The 20290-nt window shown below is 40.8% G+C and overlaps 2 long non-coding RNA genes across 2 annotated transcripts in view; both read left to right on the top strand.

The window, feature by feature from the left end:
* Positions 1-14376, top strand: part of LOC128837366 (uncharacterized) — a 36437-nt gene extending 22061 nt beyond the window's left edge. The window contains exon 3 of the long non-coding RNA XR_008444930.1: positions 14250-14376. This is a non-coding gene — a long non-coding RNA (uncharacterized LOC128837366). The remainder of the gene's footprint in view (positions 1-14249) is intronic.
* LOC128837365 (uncharacterized) overlaps positions 1-20290 on the top strand; it is a 165347-nt gene that overhangs the window by 122705 nt on the left and 22352 nt on the right. The window lies entirely within an intron of this gene.

Genomic DNA, 20290 nt, shown 5'->3' with positions numbered 1-20290 from the left:
ATTGTTGACATTTTTTGCATGAAAATTGTTTACTGTCAAAAAAAAAAGTGGCGTCATTTACATCAAAATACTACATGGGAAAATATTAATTTCAATTAAACTTTTCTCTTTTCTTATCAGAAAATTCAAAATGAAAAGTTTTGCTTTAAATTGACATTTGGAAACAGGGCAAAAAGTGTTGTTTAGTTTTGACTTAAAATGTAATTTTGTTTCAGTTTTTGAAAACTGAAAACATTCAAGTGTTCCAGTTTTAATGGTTGGGCAACCCTCTCCCACCCCCATTCTTTAAAATGTTATTTATGGACATTTCCTTCCTTTTTCCCCCACTAAAAAAGTTTAGAAAAGGTAAGGAAGTGGAGGGGGAAAAACCTTGCTTTTCATTCTTTTGCTGTTTTCCAAGCTTTCCTTCCAGTTAGAAGATAGTAAAAATGTGTACCAACACCAAAATGAGCACTGTTTAGAGATCAAGGTTTTAAATTTCAGAGTTCAGATGTTAAGGAGATCTGAATAAAAAATAGGTGTAGCAATATTTTAAAGATTAAGAAAAGTGTATTTCCTCCCCACCACCCACTTTAATACAACTCAAACAACTGAATGATTTTGCTTTTAATTTTCTAAATAAAATTCACCTTCTGTTTGAGAGCAAACACAGAGTGATAAAAAGCAAGGAGTAAAAGCAAACCTTTACTACAGCATATGCTACCATAGAATGATATTTGCTCCTGCACAGAGAGCTCAAAGAAAGTCTATGGACTACTTTGGGCCCACTTAAAGATCTCAAAATAGAGCTCAAATGGAACTGAAGTAGTGTATAGAAAGTGGGCACAGGGAGTAATTTCACCCAAAACTACCACCATAATGCAATCCTAGGCAATATGATAAATATTGAGGAAATGCTGCTCATCTTGCTCGCACTAGTAGTACAACATATATATGAATAAAGATTTCTATAGCTCCTGTTTTGCTCTTCAAGCTTCTTCTTATGATGCTTTTTTGTGTATGCTTGCACACTAGTAAAGGCTGGAACATACTACAGTAAATATACACTATAGCAGATAATTATGAATGATAAATGCATAAACATTTGAGAGAAATTGGGCGTGGGAGACTAAAATTTGACACTCTGCCAGCTAAGCTAAAGGAGCAGCTACAAAAATTACACAAAAGAATCTGGTAAGTATTATTCACATTTGCTGTAACAGTGGTTATGTGGTTAAGTTAATCTGACTAATGCACAAAAGAATCTCTACTGGCCTGGTGAAATAAAATGACAATCATTGAATATCCGCTTTAACTCATAGCTCATGTTAATAAGCATAACATCAATTGTAACAGAATGTAGTACAGTGTGTTAATTTTAAAATAAAACAGCAAAAAAGAAAGAGGAATAGTGGAAACCCATTCTTTAAAAATAAGCAAATACATCAATAAATGCTGACATCACATTGAGTCAACTAGTTTTTGCAGCAGTGCATCTCGGAACCCTGGCTCCCTTTATGCATTCACAAACCCCATTTCATCCTCTATGACATCTCTGTGGTGCAGCCCCACCAAGTTGCCTTCTTATGCCATTAACTGGGGACCAATGAACGCCACTTGTTTTCTCTTCCTCCCTTAAACGTAGTATCTTTCTCAGACTCCAAATGATCAGCCAGCACATATTCGTTAGTATTAACAGCCTAACCTAAATTATGATGGTACTTAAACAAAAATATAGGGAAGAAACATAAAAATGCAGGAAAACATTATGGGGCTGATCGAAAGCCCGTTGAAGGTAATGTAAGTCTTTCCAAGTATTCAATGAGCTTTGGATCAGGCCCCATCAAACACTTTTGTCTAGTTTTTGCACAGGTTGCAAAAACCTTCACTAGCACAAGCTTTGAGACTCACTAACAAATGTTCAAGTTTGGTAGCTACAGTTGTTACATGAGAGAAGAAACTTGGATTTTGCTCAGCCTTCTTTTTAATATCCAGCTCCTCCTTTGAGGGAAACCACAATGATGGTAGCAAGTTTAGATTTATGTCAGCTGTTTCACCAGGAGTGTCTCTACACTGCAATTAAAAACTTGCAGCTGGCCCATGCCAGCTGATTTAGGCTTGCAGGACTCGGGCTAAGGAGCTGCTTAATTGTAGTATAGACATTCGAGCCCAGGCTGGAGCCCAGGGTCTAGAACCCTGAGACATGGGTGGGTCCCAGGGTTCAGGCTGCAGCCCAAGTCTGAACATCTACACCACAATTAAAAGCCCCTTAGCCCAAGTCAGCTGGCACAGACCGACCACAGGTGTCTAACTGCAGTGTAGACATACCCTCAGATTGCAATGTACACGTAACCCATTGTTACAAAGGTATCTTTATATTAGACCACATTTGTACAAACTTTTAATTCACAAGTTGATCAGTTCCTTCAAGTATTTGCCAAGCATTTCAAAGAGTTATTTTGAACAGATGCTTTTATTACCTTTTGTTATTATGTCCAAAAGGTATATCTACCTCTGGATAGTGTTTAAGCCAAGATCCTTTGTTCTAGTGAGGTCTATTAGCATTTTAATTATTTCCCCACCCTAGGCATTTTCTCCATTTTTTTCCCAGGATGGGATGTGTCATCCTGTTTCTAATAGATTCAGGCTTACATCAGACATAAATTGTATGCACAGATATGTTATATAAAGGGTGTGGGTGAAACTGTAAACTCCTTACTTAGGGTATGTCTACACTTAAAACGCTGCAGTGTAGACACTAACTACACTGGTGGGAGGGGTTCTCCCATTGGCGTAGATAATCCATCTTCCTGAAGGCGGTAGCTAGGTCGCCGGAAGAATTCTTCCATTGAACTAGTGCTGTCTACATGGGGATTTAGGTCATTTTAATGACGCTACTCAGAAGTGTGTATTTTTCAGACCCCTGGCCAATGTCGTTAAATTGACCTAATTTTCTAATGTAGACCAGGCCTTACCCGAGTGATTCCAATGGGAGTACTTGAGTGGTAACTGCTCATTTTTGTGAGAAAGGGACCAACAATGGTCCCAAACCTAATAACATGTAGAAAATAATCCAATGAAAGTTAGCTGTCTTGTCATATGTGCAAAATACCCACAATGGAATATCAAGTCAATGTGTAAAATTGTTATTTAGATCACTGCAAATTTAATCTTCAGTACAGCAAGATGCTACTGAAATCAATTGATTTGGCTAGAAATGGGCCTGTAAAGGTCAGATTTGGGTTCATGTACAGACACATTTGTGGGACTTCTGATTTGGGGTTCTGGTTTAGCTTATTATGGACACGTTGGTCAAGAGTCCAGTCCAAATTATGTCCTTCTACCATGAGTTTTGGGCATGCTCAGGTGTGTGGTTTTGGTTCATACCCAAATTTAGATTTTGGTTATAATACATACACCTTGAAATAAAAACAAATGGGCCTGAATCTCCCCTCACGCTAGTTTTGCACTGGTGTAATTCCATGGCTATGACAGGAATTACTCTTCGCTTAAACTGGTGTAAATGAAAGGATAATCAGTCATGAAAATTGCATATTGAACCTGTACAAGTAGCAGCTTTTCAATTTTAAATGGGTGATGTTTCCAGTTTTAGTTCATGAGAGGAAAAACAACAACAATCTTTAGAAGTATTGGTAGGAAGTTTTTTCAGTCTGATGCAAGTAGAAATAATTAACAGCTTCAACTATGCAGTAGTAATGTGTAAGTGCTGACAGATCCTGGTGGAGGGTTTTCTAAAATGAGAAAATATATAATAAATTATGATTATCTGCTACATAAGATATAGACTGTATACAATATGGTCTGGCTCATGATTACGCAGTGCTTAAGGGGCTGCTGCATTTACATTCTGCATAGGCCTTTCAGGTTCATATGTTGCAATATAAACTATCATGTCACAACTACATGATTAATTATATATAAAAAATTACAGGCCAGACACTCAGCTAAATCAAATACTCAGCTACATCAATGTTGATGTAGCTTTGTTTTGACATGAACAAAGCTACATCAACTTACACTGATACGGATCTGACTCTGTATTTCAGTGGTGTTAGGAGATTTTAAAATTGCAGAACTTACACAGATAAAATAGGCCTCTTGGAACATCAGTTATATAATTTATTTTTTATTTATTGTTGCTGCACCGGAGAACAAACGTGATCAAATTTTGATATGAAGCCAATATGGATCACCAATATTGTAAATCTGCTCTTTCACCTGGAAAATGTCAAGTATAGATTCAACAGAAGTGCCAAAAAGATGGGATAAAATGTAACAAGTGTGAATGCAAGGAATAGTTTGTGCATTCCAAAATGTGGTTTGATTGACTGCAGAAACTAATGACATGTACCATATTGTCTAGGACAGCAATTGTCTTTGAACATTTAGCTTATGGAGAATGAAATAACTGGTTGACCAGTGAAGTGACTATGTGAACAAAATACTGTTTTTATTGATACAGTATTTGTGCAGAGAAAATATTAGTCCTTTGATAAATTATTCAAGAGATACTGCTTATCAGTTCAGGTTCCGAAATATATGCATGAAAAATGAACCTTTTCTTCTTAGTTGTTTTAGTACATCTATACTCCAAACTTTTAAGTTTGCATTCTTTCCAAAAGTGCTCTGTAATGTGCATGCAAAAACAAAATTGTAGTGAAACTAGATGACTATGCCAAAATAACTACACAAAATGATAAAATATTTACAATCATGGTTAAACTTGTCAAACAAATCTTGAGCTCTGTCATAAATAGAAAGATATGGGTTTTCTTTCTTTGAAAAGACAGTATCCCTAGATATATACTTATGACTATTCAAAGAAAAATGCCCAAATTCTGTAAGTGCTGACACTCTTGCTCAACTTTAAGCATGTGAAGGGCCCTACTGAACTCAGCGGTTAACAGTATTTATTGAATAATTTATCGGAGGACATGGATTTTCCCTGAAGAAGCTGTGACTGCAATGGGACTATTCATATGCTTAATAAGTGTTTCAGTAATGGAACCTAAATGAGCTACAGTGTAATTACATTCTTAATTGTTTATAACATTTATTTATTAAGCATTTTTCAAAGGTCTTTACAGTAGTTTTCTCCTTAGGAAAAATCAAACATTTCTATATCATATGTCTGTTTTATACTTTTCAGTAATTTCCAAGATGGCTGAACCCAGAAGCAATTGCAAGTCTTTAATACTTGAAACCAGAAACAATTAGATTTACTTTAGCATCAAGTGGAATAATATGTTTACTCGCAAAGATTATTTTATTTTACACCAAGAGGACAGCCTTATACCTTTATAATGTATTACATAAATGGAACAGTATCTAAAATTCTCAGTTATACCTCACCAGGATTTCTTCTTTCTTTGGTTTTGGTTTTGACATATTCAGAGGATGTTAATTACCTGTTAAAGGCTGGTATAACCCATTTCCATCATATTACTAAGATGAGAAATGTCATGTTTTGTGAGCAAAATTGAAAACAGTACAAAACTTATGATTTGCTATATTAACAATATTTCAGTTAAATCCTGCAAACACTTAGTCACCTGCTTAACTTTATGCACGATTAGTAATCCCATGCAAATCCATGGAACGACTCATGGTACATAAAGTTAAAAAGTATATACATTTTTCCAGGTTCAAGACCTTAAACAATACATTTTGGACAATTCAGTATACTTGCTTAGACCAGTAAGTGAGCTAACGCCAAGTATTATAAATGATAAAAATACAAAAGAGGGAATGTAAAAAATGTATATATTGCCCATTGAAGGCAATGGGTCAGTTCTGATTTCAATGAACTATGCTTGGAGTCAAGTACTACTCAGTGTGAGTAAGAAGTATCACAATGTGGCCCTAAATGGCTTCATAGGAGAATATATCAGAAGTGAACTAAAGCAAATAAAGTAAAAAATTCTCACCGGTTTATCAAAAATGAGTGCACGTGACCAGGGCGGGCACAATCCATTAGGCGACCTAGGCGGTTGCCTAGGGCACTACAATTTGGGGGGCGGCGACCATGGTGGTATTTCGGCGGCGGGACCTTCCACCGCCTAGGGCAGCAGAAAAGCTGGCGGCGCTCCTGCACGTGACCTAAGTCACTGCATGGTCTTATTTATCTAACCCTGTCCAGCCTGTTCTCATTCCCCTCCTTGTTTGTTCTCACCCTCACTTGTTATGTCCTGGCCAAACTCTAGACTGTAAATTCTTCAGGCCATGCCTGACTGTTCAGTGAGGTGCCTATGTCACTTTCAGCATGTTACAAATAAGAAAAGTCAAAATTCTATGGCAAGCTTGTGCTTACTTTAGTAAAAATTTTGATTAGATAAACAGGAAAATACAGAGACAGATTGAGGTGCTCTTACTCATCCTGGTGAACATTTGCTTTTGTGAGTAGTGCTGTGGAAATCTGCCACTCAGTGGGACTACTATGAGTAACTGAGAGGTTGAACTCCACAATCTGGCCCACAGTAACTACATAATTCTGTGCATTTATGTAAACAGTTTTGATTCAGAGGTCTCTCAAGTGTGAGTTAGTCTATACAGACAGCTCACTTCACCCTACTGCCGAAATGGATTCGGTTCCAAAATTGTTTGCAGCAGCAGACTGCACAACATCTACAGCTTGTATGAGGAGATGTATTCAGGAGTTAATTAATCCTAATGTTTTTTCAAAATTTAATCATCGAGGTCATCTGTATCTAAATATTTGAATGTATATGTTAGTGATTCCCAGGGAGTTGTGAACAGAAGCCAAATAATAAAGTGAGTGTTCCTTTCCTTCCAAGTTGCATAAACTCTCTCCTCCAAAGAGTAGCACTGATAAGCTTCTTTAAGCCACTCCTCCATAGCTGGAGTGTTTGTCTCCAACTATTTTCTAATAATATATTTCTGAACTTTGGGCTTTAGCTGCTTCCCTTGAGTAGCATGAAATTATAACTTCTCTCCCTGGCCATGTATGGAAGGTAGCCCATCGAGACATCCGACTACCGCTGAATGGCCCCTATTCAAAGAACAGTCGTGGTGAAATATAAGATGGGATCTTAGTCAGATAAACACCCTACAAATTGTCAATCTTACAGGGGGCCACATCTAGGTCTGGATGGTGCATACCTGTGATCTACAGATCAGCATTTCTTGGCTATACCTCATGGTATTTTTATATAATTGTCAACCTACTGTAATTTTTCTCAAAAAAAGAATGTGGCTTGGGGCCAGATAGTGATCTGCTTCTGTATTTATATCTCTGTGGTTATTTCTCATCTCAGCTCTATTTTTCAGTTAACCCAGGGACCTTCAACTGCCTCTTCTATATTGATGGCACCCAGTTACCTTTAAATCTCTCATTACATCCCCCCTCCTTTGACTCCTACTCCACCTGTCTCATACACATCAACACCTGGCTCCATCTTCTCATCTGATTGTCATTGATACCTAGTTGGCAAAAGAAATACATCCAGTTAAGTCTCTAACTGCCTCAACTCTGATCTCCTCTGAGTTCCAATATCTTGGAGTCACCCTTGACCCTTTACCTCACATTAGCGCCTCACACAGCTATTCTGTACAAATCAGCCTACCGTTACCTCCACAGGATAGCCCACTTCCGCTGCTACTTCAGCATATGTGCTGACTCACTTATCCATAGACTTGTCATTTATTGCCTTGATTACTGCAACTCCCTCCTCTGTACATCCCCAGAGCCAGCCACGTGCAAACACCAGTCTGCTTAGAACACAGACATGTCTTCTCACTCAGACATTCAAATATGAGCACATCACTCCTCCTTTCCTGAACTTCCCCATCTATTTCCATATCCATGGGGGGAGGGATAGCTCAGGGGTTTGAGCATTGGCCTGCTAAACCCAGGGTTGTGAGTTCAATCCTTGAGGGGGCCACTTAGGGATCTGGGGCAAAATCAGTACTTGGTCTTGCTAGTGAAGGCAGGGGGCTGGACTTGATTACCTTTCAAGGTCCCTTCCAGTTCTAGGAGATAGGATATCTCCATTTATTTTATATTTTATTTATCCATCGTGAAACCACACCCTTTATATTCAAGGATCTCAGGGTTTGTCTACATTGCAATGTAAGTCTTAGCTCAGACTCAGGCTCAAGGCCAATCCCCCACCCCATCTCCATGTACACTCAAATCTCTCAGATTCGGGATTGGACCCAGAGTCCTAGGATCCTGCAGGGGTGGAGGGTTCAAGCCCAAGTCAAGTCAGGACCCAGGGTTCAAGCCCTATTGTTTTGCAATGTAGATGCAGCCCCCACCCCCAGCTGGGGTTCTGGGAGTCTGCCAAATGTATCCCACAATCCCATGAGCCAACTTCCTTTGTCCTCTGTATCACAAGAGTCGACAATCAACTTCAAGGAACTGGAAGCAACCCCTCTTAGAACATAAGAACAGCCATACTGGGTCAGACCAAGGGTCCATCTAGCCCAGTATCCTGTCTACCGACAGTGGTCAATGCCAGGTGCCCCAGAGGGAGTGAACCTAACAGGTAATGATCAAGTGATCTCTTTCCTGCCATCTATCTCCACCCTCTGACAAACAGAGGCTAGGGACACCATTCCTTACCCATCCTGGCTAATAGCCATTAATGGACTTAACCTCCATGAATTTATCCAGTTCTCTTTTAAACGCTGTTATAGTCCTAGCCTTTACAACCTCCTCAGGTAAGGAGTTTTCTTGTAGTAGTGCAGCTGCGTGGCAAGTCAGCATTTAATCTTTCCATTGTTTTCTGACCTCAGAGCTGCAAACACATTTTTGGAAAACCTGTGTTTGCAACGGAGACTGGCGGGAAGAAGTCCTTTGCAAAGTGTGCTGCTTCGTGGTCACAGGAGCACAGCCAGATTTTGGTTAATCTCCGGCATGAGACCAGGAAGACAGTGGACTTTAGTAAGAGTACCAGGAATGACCATGCAGTGCCAGCAAATAGCAGAGAAGCTGGCAGCGTTGGAAATTTACTGGATTGGTTACCAGTGTAGTGAACGGATTAAGCATCTCAAGACCACATACCAGGAACCAGAACTGCACTGCATGTAACTCGCCAACATCATGCCCATTGTCTGAGGAGTTTGACCGGGTGCTGAGTAATGTGCCAAGCAGGGAGCCAGTGGTGGTGCACAATAACCAAGTCAGCTAGGATGGCTGCCTGCTGGCCCCACAATCCAGCCTGGGGACTGCTGGAAGCCAGCAGCAGGCTCTGAGTGATGCCAGTGAAGTGACTCCATTGCTGAAATCGGTCCCAGAGGAGGCTTTGCCACAGGAGCAGCAGCACATCCTGGGGCCATACTCAGAGGAGCTTTTTGATGCCCTGAGGAATGACCTGCTGCAGAACTGGCAGCAGACATGCCAGGGACAGAAGCTGCCCCGGAGCCTGCTAAGTTTCAGCTCCATTTCAAAGTTTATTACTATAGGAATGGGAACAATTTTGGTTCTATGAACCAATGCAAAAGTTATGAGAGGCCCCGACTAGCAGGGGGTATCCACTAATAGCAGACTGTATGCCAAGCCTTGGCATCCCCCTGCTCCCTTCTCCCCTTCCCCACCATGTGGAGTTCAAAATAGAGACCAGGAAATGCAAACAGTAAAAACGCCTGAAAAGTGAATTTTTACTGGATTTACGCAGATTTTTGCTAGGGCCATTCCTGTTTCTTAAAAATAACAAACTTACATTGCCAGACTTGTAAGTACACCAGCCTGTAACCCCTCAAAAGTCTGATGAGCCGCCTGGAAACGGTGAACTGTGTGGGAGAAGGAGGAAATGTGCTCCATTTACAAATCTAGTCCATTTCTGTTAAATGTAGTGCATGCAGCCCACGGGTGACAAAATCGTTTGTCCCAAATATGACTGGGGTTTGAAATTTTGGCCAGAAATTTGCCAGCGGGCAGGTTGAAAGGAGGAGAGCAATCAGGGGTGCTGGAACATTTTTTATAGTTTGGGTGCTGTAATCCATTGAACCAAACTGTAAATCCTGTATCTAATGGAAACCACTTCAACCACTGCAGCACACCTTCCCCCCCTCGTACTTGTAGTTCCAGCACCTATGATAGCAATAGAGTTATAGCTATATACAAAACAGGCTAACAAAGTAAACACACACACACACACACACACACACACACTTATTGCTTTTTCTTTGCAGATCTTTAGCAACCTGATCCACATTCTCATAGCTTGCTCACAGAACTATCTTCCAGCAGTTGGGGAGTTCTCAGGTTACAAAAGAGTGGCCAGTAAATTTTGAGCGCACAGTCAATTGCACATGCAAACTTGCGTGACATTTACAAAATCTGGCCAACAACAAAATATATTTAAAAGAGTCTGATATACAACCAAGAACGAACTAGTGTCCTATATGATTTTATTTGCCAAAATACCTCTTATAAAAGCTGTTTTCCTGAACACTTTACAGATTTAAACACCACAGTTGCAGTTATGAAGTTAAAAATAAAAACCGTGTCTGTGGGGAAAAATGTTAAGAGGTAAAAGCCAGTGGTGGGGGAAAGAGAGATGTTTTTAAAGAAGGTTTAAAAATAGATGAGTTAATGATCCACAGAAAATGAAACTCCTGAAATAGGAAAGGAAATGGAAACACTGCAAAAGGGGCTTGATCTATTGCTGACTGAAATGAATGAACAGATTTGCCCTTGATTTAAATGGATGTTAGATCAGGCCCAAAGGGAACACATCTTAACTGAGCTTTAAAAAGTAGAAGATGTGCAAGAATCTAGAAAACAGGCCTGGCAAGAACTCTCCCAGAACTCTGGTTAATTCTCTCCCAGAAGGATGTTAAAAATAAGGAGGTACCTGTTATATTTTCAGAAAGAAATTTCCTCCCAGCACTCTGAAAGCTGGAGGCAGAAAACACCAGGAAAATGCAACACATGGGAAGTAGCCATCTCGGGAGAATGTTAACAGGATATTGGTAGTTGTAGCTCATTGTCATTGGTGCAAATCTAACTCTGATTGGTGGTGACAAAAAGTTGTCACCTTCTGCTGGCTGTGATGTTGTCTGGTTTTTTAAATTAACTATTGGAATAGTCAATAATTGACACGCTCTCTAGCTGGACTAAGGCCTGTATAACATATGGGTGACCCTTCCAAGTCAGGCCTGAGGCATGTTGTTGGGGAAGTTGGCACTGATCCTTCTTATTCTGTACTTGTTTTGTAGATAAAGAGGAACTTTGTCTCCACAGCTATCAGTTCGGCACTGTTCAAAAGCATTATAATTTATGTGATTTTTAAAGAGCATACCATATTGAATGAAGATTTTTTTTGAGATCTGTAGGAGACCTAGCCTTATGTTTCAACTTCGAAAGGAAGTTAAAAATCAAGAGGCAATTATTATGGTTTCAGAAATGATTTCCCCAATACTCTGAAAGAAATTATAGGTACCTCATCAAAAATCTATCCATGGATATAAATGTTGAGTAGATCTGTTCGCATCAGTGGAGTTACTCAAGATTTACACTAGAGGAACTGAGATCAGAATCTGGTTCATAGTCTCCTCCTCTAGTCAGACTTTGGTGCATTAAGTTCTAAGTTCTCTTTAAGGAGTGGGACTAGATAAAGCTCCAGATACTGGGTTAATGGAGCCTCTTTCCTCTAGGGCATTGGTGTGAATATAGCTTCACTCTGTACTGACTAGTTTATTTAAAAATGCCAGTTATGTTTCATGGGTTGCTTTCTTGCTTTCTGTCTTTTTTTTTTTAACTTGCAAACATTTTTCATTTTTAAATGAAAAGCTTGAATCCTAAACATATTTTGTGTTAAAAAATCAGACCATTATTTATTTTTTTAAATCTGAAAACCAAAAAAAAAACTGTTTCTATTTTAAATAACTTGGATCATTTTGGTCCAAAAAAAAATTTCAACAAACATTTCCATCCATTGATAGGAGAAACCAAATATACTTACCCTTGATGGCTGTATTTTACCTATTTGAAATGAACATGGGTTCATATAAAAACCATCATACCTTTGTTGATTGTCTCAAGGATGGAAGGGACATGTAACACCTCTTGTCCATAGAGGTGGCTCCTCCAGACCCGCCAGGAGGTATATTGGTGTTATAGGCTGGGGTAGCTTTATTGCTGTTGCCTTAGCTACATCTGTTTCATGGGTAATCAAAAGACACGAGTATCCATGTCTGTCAGTATGGCACCTGCAGATGTACATGCCCATTCACAAGCACTAATTTCACTTTGAAAATAGGGGGGAAATTGGAGAGTAATTGATTAGCTTTCTTCTCAACTTCTAGTAGTGAAAGCAAGGTTTGCAAATTCCCAGAGAGTATTTCTATTCCCAAGAAAAGAGGGTCTGATGTCCTGAAGGGGGTACAATCAAAATGTGAAATGCCTAATGACCATGTTGTTTCTTTTTCTTGATATTAATGGTTAACAGTATGACTCTGCCCATGGAACAGGATGCTGGTATGCTCTGCTCTGCAATGTCAGTTTTGTAAAAGCTAAGGTCTTTTGGTCTGTGCAGTTTAGCTAAAAGTAAAAAGCAACAGAGGGTCCTGTGGCACCTTTATCAGAGGGGTAGCCGTGTTAGTCTGAATCTGTAAAAAGCAACAGAGGGTCCTGTGGTAGTATCCTCTGATACTAGCTAAAAGTAGTTTCTGTATCTTTATTGCTTATAACTAAGGGAAATATTTAAGTAAGAACATGTGCATTGTTGATCATTTTTGCAATTTAACTTACAGGATTTTTTATAGTTTTAAATATCCTTATCTCTTGTTTTTTACTTATTAAAGATGCGGGAAATGAGGAGTGGAACAGACATGTTCCCCAAGAAAAAATAGTCAGCTTTTGAGTGGCCTTGACATTATGACAAGGACAGGAGAACCTTTATTTTACAGGGAAGTTACTTTGGGCTTTGTAAATTAGTTGACACTTGACTAATGTTGTTGTCATAGGACAAGATTTTTAAAGCTATTTATGTGCCTAAAGACAGACAGGCACCTACTGGGATTTTCAAAACCACCTGTGAAGTTAACTCCCACTGATAAACATTCAGCAGATGAACAGGAATCTGTTCCTGCTTCAGTTTCACAATGACTATAGCAGCTAAGATTCCCCCAAGACCAAAGTTTCAAAAGAGGTTTCAATATTTTAAACATACATTCTAGGTGGCAGTCATCCATTTTGAAAGATGATGGTGTAAGTGACAAAGTAGTTCAGTTCCTCTGTGTCATGCTGCAGCATCATGAATGGCTACAAAGTCCAATTTTCGAGGAGCAGTATTTACTACAGGTGGTGCCGGTATACACCACAGGACCGGTAGAGGAAACCAGCATACCATTGGCACCTGAGGCCTGTCAGATATATTACAAATACATGTACAGTGCATTAGTACATTTTATACATATTGTTATCGGCTGAGTTAAAACCATCGGTTTCAATGAGGTGGGATGTAAGAGCCACCCTTCATTTGGGAAACATGTAAGAAACAATTCAGCTCCTTTCTGGAATCAGAATGCTAAAACAATAGCAGCCTCCACCCAAAATACAGGCACATATCACACCATCCACAACAAAAGGCACATGCAAAGCACATGTGGGTGGAGGGTTTTTGATGGATATTGTTTTAGTAGAGGTATATGAGAGAGAGAAAGAGAAAGTGAGAAAACATCACAGAAAGCCACAGAGAGAAGGATCAGAAAGCCAAGGACAAAACCTAAACAAGCACTGGGATTGTGGTCTTGAGAAAAGCTTAGACAGAGTTCTTTTGGGCTGAGTGCTGGCTGAAGGAGGCTTGGAACTGTAAGCAAAGAAGCTGTCTTCTGTCTGATTCCTACTGTGTTCAGGGAAACAGGACTTTGTCCGTTCTTTGCAAATAAACAAGATTGCATCAAACACACCTGGTTCCATCATCAATTTCTTCTGTTCATGGAAAAAACCTGAAGGGCCCCAAATTTTGGCCAACTGTTCAGGTCAAAAAGGGATAACAATACCTATAATTCAAACATATATTTTCTATTCCCCCCACCCCCATGTGTAGTTTGAATAAAGATCCCTTACAGTCATCTTCTTTCCTCAGGATTCAGCAAAGAATTTTGTCTAGGTGTGGAACCCCTAAAAAAATCTTAATTTATATGGTCTTATGTATGATTTCTTGGTGACGAAGATAAAAGGAGTTGTAGTTATTCTGTTTTACTGTTGTGTACATTAACATTTAGACAAACAATCCCACTATTAACCCCTTTGTAATCTTTCAAAATATTCTTCCTAGAAAAAAAACGAAGATTTTGCACTGAAGGGGAAGAAGACAATTTCACTCTGCTGAAACCAGTGCATTACCTGTGTGTAACTAAAGATAAACTCATTTCTCTCTGATGGGTAGCAATAACTCAGGACTCTGTGGTAAGGCAAGAGACCCAGACTAAAGGGAAATTGAATTTTATAGTACAATGTATTAAATGGGTGATTTGCTGGTGCCAAAGACTGATGCAGATTGGCCCTAAACCAATCATTGTTAGATTGAGAGGCCCCTCAATAATCTAATAATTAGGGTCAGGGAAAAGTGTCCTCAGAAATTATTTACATACTCTAGCTATTCATGATAGGTTATATGCTATTCCAAAATCCTGTGAAACCACATTATCCAGGAGGCTCCAATACAACAAACCATCCCTATTCCACAAATCACTTAAGCACATGCTTAATACCCAGTTGCTTTAATGTGATGTAAGCACGTGATTCAAGTTAAGCACATGGCTGATTGTTTTGCTGAATAGGGATAAACTTAAGTTCATGCTTAAAATATTATGCTGAATTGTGGCCAGAATGACTGTGATCATTCTTTTCTTTCTGTGGATTGATTGCTCTATAAAAGGGGTGGGCAAACTTTTTGGCTTGAGGGCCACATCTGGGTGGGGAAATTGTATGCAGCACCATGAATGTAGAGCTGGGGCAGGGGATTGGGGTGCGGGTGGGAGTGCGGGGTGTGGGAGGGGGTGCAGTGTGCAGGAAGGGGCTCAGGGCAGGGGATTGGGGTGTAGGAGGGGGTGCAGAGTGCAGGAGAGGGCTCAGGGCGGGGGTTGGGGTGCAGGAGGGGTGTGGCAGGGGGCTCAAGGCAGAGGGTTAGGGGGCTCAGGGCAGGGGATTGGGGTGCAGGGTGCAGAAGGGGTTTGGGGTTCAGGCTCTAGCCCAGTGCCCCTTACCTCAAGCAGCTCTGGGGTGGCAGTGGTGTGCAGCAGGGCTAAGGCAGGCTCCCTGCCTGCCCTGGCCCCGCGCTGCTCCCAGAAGTGGCCAGCATGTCTGGCAGCTCCTGCGGATGGGGTGGGGCAGGCCGCTCTGCCGCACGCTGCCCTCGCCTCTGGGTACCGCCCCCAAAGCTCCCATTGGCTGTGGTTCCCCATTCCTGGCCAATGGGAGCTGCGGGGAGCAGAGCCTGCAGGCCAGGGCAGTGCATGGAATCCTCTGCCCCTTCCTCCCCCAGGAGCCATAGGGATGTGGTGCCAGCCGCTTCCGGGAACAGTGCGGGGCCAGAGCAGACAGGGAGCCTGCCTTAGCCCCGCTGCGCCATGGGGCTGGCAATCCCGCGGGCTGTATTGAAAGTCCTGACGGGCCGGATCCAGCCCGTGGGCCATAGTTTGCCCACCCCTGCTCTATAACATTCCCAGGAGTACAATTTATTTCAGCAATTCCAATGCCCAAAGAAGAATGGGATTCCTTCAGTATTCCATTCTGCACAACAATATCAACAAGGTGATTCAAAAGCCATACTATGCTAAAGCAGAGGATCTCTCACATAATACTGAATCATTTTATACTGTGGTAGCATTAATTCACTGTATGTATTTGGGAAATTAAAGTGCCATCCAAATGAATGGTTCAAATCTTTGACATCATACAGTATTCAGGACTAGAGCTAAGCAGAGGATGAAAGTGCCATTTTTCAAAGGATTTTGAGATTTCAAAATCTGGCTTCGTTCCGAATCAGAATGGAAACCAAAAATTTGAAAATTCCCTGAGATGTAAAATTCTGGGGGGAAAAAACTGATCTGGGGTCAATCATAATATTTTGTTTCGACAAAATCCAAATGTTTTGTTGTAATATTGACCTTTTAAAAATGTTGTATTTTATCATAACTAGGGCTGACCAGAAAAACAAGAACCCTTTTTCAACAAAAATGTTGAGGTTTTGATATTTGTTTTCATTTCATTTCACATTTGAATGAACCCAAGAATTTTCTTTCCCCAAATGAGAGCCTAGATTCCCTAGCCCACAATAGCCAATTGTCCAAGTGTTAGGGTACTCACCTGGAATTTTAGGGGCCCAGGTTCAATTCCCTGCTTGCATCTGAAGAAGTGAGGTTCTTACCCACGAAAGCTTATGCTCCCAATACTTCTGTTAGTCTCAAAGGTGCCACAGGACCCTCTGTTGCTTTTTACAGATTCAGACTAACACGGCTACCCCTCTGATACTTGACACATTGAAATGTGAAAAATAAAATGTAGATAGTAAATGCATTCAGATTAATCACGATCAAATAATGTCTGGAGCGGGGTGGTTTTCTTTTCTTTGTTTGTTATTAATTGAACCAAGTAAAATCAAACCCAGAGACTTTTTTTTAAATAAAGTCTTAAACAGCAGAAACTATTTTAAAGTGCTGATTTTAGCAACTGCGCTCATGTGCAATGGGTGACCCTGTGCTCTGAAACCATCATTCAAGTGTCATGTTTGACAGTAACACTTGTATTCAGTAGATCACTGGAATGGGAATTTTTCAAGTGTTGTTCTCACCAGGTGAGGGCAGTCATATTCCTTAATGAAAAGCAAGCAGCTGTCACCTTGGGAGAGAACCAGATTGGCCACCCACACATATAGCAAGAGATTCTGCTTGGACTGAGCTTTGTATGCAGGAAAAAAAGAAAAAAAAAAAAAGGAGGAAGTCAGAAACAGAGAAAGGGAAGAAAGAGGAAGAGAATACTGCACAAGCATGATTCATCTGCATTTTTGTCTCATATTGCATGCCTTATTTGAACATCAGTTGCTCTCATTTCAGGAGGGAGAGCAGGGGCACTAGGATAAGTAATATACATATTTATGTGCAAAACAAATAAACATGGAAATGCAGCCATTTTTCACTGCATCAGGATGAAAACTAACATCTGCATATCAATAGCCACAGATTTGATGCCATTCTCAGTGGTGTCACTTCAGGAAATCTCAAGGAGGAATTTATACCTCTTCTTCCTGTGCTATTGGAGAAGCCTTTTCCTTCCTCCCCCATTTCAGTTGGGGAGGGGGTGGCTGCATCTGCTGATTTCCAGTCTATCCCCTTCCCTGTTAGATTAGCCATTTTTCAGGCTGTACTAACTGAAGCTCCATCCTACCATATAACTGAAGTTGTGGTTGCTTTGCCTGCCTCAACCTGCACAGAATGTCATTGGTGCTTTCTTCCACTGTTTCATCAGCATGAGCTTGGGGTGAATTTGGCCCTATGTCCAATAATTAAATTCTGAGGGAATGCTGGTCTCCAACATTTTTGGAGCATGTGCAGGGTGAAGTGTCCTTTCAGAATTTTAAAGTGGAAAGCACATCAGGAGGACAGTATCAAGCAGATGAAAGGGATTATGAAGATGTGACATAGCATCCAGGCCCAATCTCCAGTACACCCAGTGCATATTGTGAGTATCTAGGAAGAGTCCAGACACAACTGTGCTGGGAGCATTAGATTAGAGTAGATAGGAAACAGACAGAGCCAAAGGATAAAGAGACACAACATTATTAAACAGAAGAAATCCGAGATGGAGACACTACACTGGCACAGTATAACCAACAATGCAGCTTCTAACAACACAGTGATCCTAACATACCATTTATATTTATGTTTAGTAACTCGACAATATGTGCCACCAAGTATTGCCCCAGCTTTGTAATGCCTTGAATTGCCATGTTGGATCACTCCAGCTATTCTTCTAATTTGGTATTCTCTCTGAAACTGTGGCGAGGTTCAGAAACTTCAAAGAAAGTTTTGAGAATTCCCAGAATATACAAGTTTGAAATAGCCTATTCATAAAGCAAGTTTCTCTCTTAATACAGTGAACTGATGGTTGTTTTATGTCCTTAGGAAAAAGCAAGTTTATATCCTGTCTTATGTAACTATGGATGTTTTACTCTCTTACTTAATGAGTAGGGTTGGTTGGTTGTTTTTACATGCGGTCTCGCATGATATTCTTATCGATAAACTAGGCAAATACAACTTAGATGGGGCTACTACAAGGTGGGTGCATAACTGGCTGGATAACCGTACTCAGAGAGTTGTTATTAATGGTTCCCAATCCTGCTGGAAAGGCGTAACGAGTGGGGTACCGCAGGGGTCTGTTTTGGGACCGGCTCTCTTCAATATCTCCATCAACGACTTAGATATTGGCATAGAAAGTACGCTTATTAAGTTTGCGGATGATACCAAACTGGGAGGGATTGCAACTACTTTGGAGGACAGGGTCATAATTCAAAATGATCTGGACAAATTGGAGAAATGGTCTGAGTTAAACAGGATGAAGTTTAACAAAGACAAATGCAAAGTGCTCCACTTAGGAAGGAAAAATCAATTTCACACATACAGAATGGGAAAAGACTGTCTAGGAAGGAGTACGGCAGAAAGGGATCTAGGGGTTATAGTGGACCACAAGCTAAATATGAGTCAACAGTGTGATGCTGTTGCAAAAAAAGCAAACATGATTCTGGGATGTATTAACAGGTGTGTTGTGAGCAAGACACGAGAAGTCATTCTTCCGCTCTACTCTGCTCTGGTTAGGCCTCAGCTGGAGTATTGTGTCCAGTTCTGGGCGCCGCATTTTAAAAAAGATGTGGAGAAATTGGAAAGGGTCCAAAGAAGAGCAACAAGAATGATTAAAGGTCTTGAGAACATGACCTATGAAGGAAGGCTGAAAGAATTGGGTTTGTTTAGTTTGGAAAAGAGAAGACTGAGAGGGGACATGATAGCAGTTTTCAGGTATCTAAAAGGGTGTCATAAGGAGGAGGGAGAGAACTTGTTCACCTTAGCCTCTAAGGATAGAACCAGAAACAATGGGTTTAAACTGCAGCAAGGGAGGTCTAGGTTGGACATTAGGAAAAAGTTCCTAACTGTCAGGGTGGTTAAACACTGGAACAAATTGCCTAGGGAGGTTGTGGAATCTCCGTCTCTGGAGATATTTAAGAGTAGGTTAGATAAATGTCTATCAGGGATGGTCTAGACAGTATTTGGTCCTGCCATGCGGGCAGGGGACTGGACTCGATGACCTCTCGAGGTCCCTTCCAGTCCTATAATCTATGAATCTATGAATCTATGCAGGAAGCTTTTTCCCCTCAATGATCATAGAATCATAGGACTGGAAGGGCCCTCGAAAGGTCATCTAGTCCAGTCCCCTGCACTCATGGCAGGACTAAGCATGGCAGGACTAAGTATTATCTAGACCAGGGATCGGCAACCTTTGGCACATGCCGCTTCCCACAGCCCGCATTGGCCTGGGATGGTGAACTGCAACCAGTGGGAACCGCGATCGGCCGAACTTGCAGACACGGCAGGTAAACAAACCGGCCCGGCCTGCCAGCATGCTTACCCTGGCGGGCCACGTGTCAAAGGTTGCCAATACCTGATCTAGACCATCCCTGACAAGTGTTTGTCTAACCTGCTCTTAAAAATCTCCAATGATGGAGATTCCATAATCTCTCTAGGCAATTTATTCCAGTACTTAACTATGCTGACAGTTAGGAAGTTTTTCCTAATGTCCAATCTAAACCTCCCTTGGTGCAATTTAAGTCCATTGCTTCTTGTCCTATCCTCAGAGGTTAAAGAGAACAATTTTTCTCCCTCCTCCTTGTAACAACCTTTTATGTACTTGAAAATTGTTATCCTGTCCCCACTCAGTCTTCTCTTCTCCAGATTAAACAAACCCAATTTTTTCATTCTTCCCTCATAGGTCATGTTTTCTAGACCTTTACTCATTTTTGTTGCTCTTCTCTGAACTTTCTCCAATTTGTCCATATCTTTCCTGAAATGTGGCACCCAGAACTGGACACAGTACTCCAACTGATGTCTGATATCTAATCAGCATGGAGTAGAGCAGAAGAATTACTTCCTTTCTACACTACTTCTAATACATCCCAGAATGACGTTTGCTTTTTTTGCAGCAGTGTTACACTGTTGACTCATATTTAGCTTGTGATTCACTGTGCCCTACAGATCCCTTTCTGCAGTACTCCTTCCTAGGCAGTCTGTTCACCTTCCTAGGCAGTCCCGCATTCCTTCCTAAGTGGAG

The sequence above is a fragment of the Malaclemys terrapin genome, chromosome 4 (assembly GCF_027887155.1).
Source record: "Malaclemys terrapin pileata isolate rMalTer1 chromosome 4, rMalTer1.hap1, whole genome shotgun sequence".
In the NCBI taxonomy this organism is placed as follows: domain Eukaryota; kingdom Metazoa; phylum Chordata; order Testudines; family Emydidae; genus Malaclemys; species Malaclemys terrapin.
Note: the sequence above shows the minus strand (reverse complement) of the source record. Positions and strands in the feature narration are given on the sequence as shown.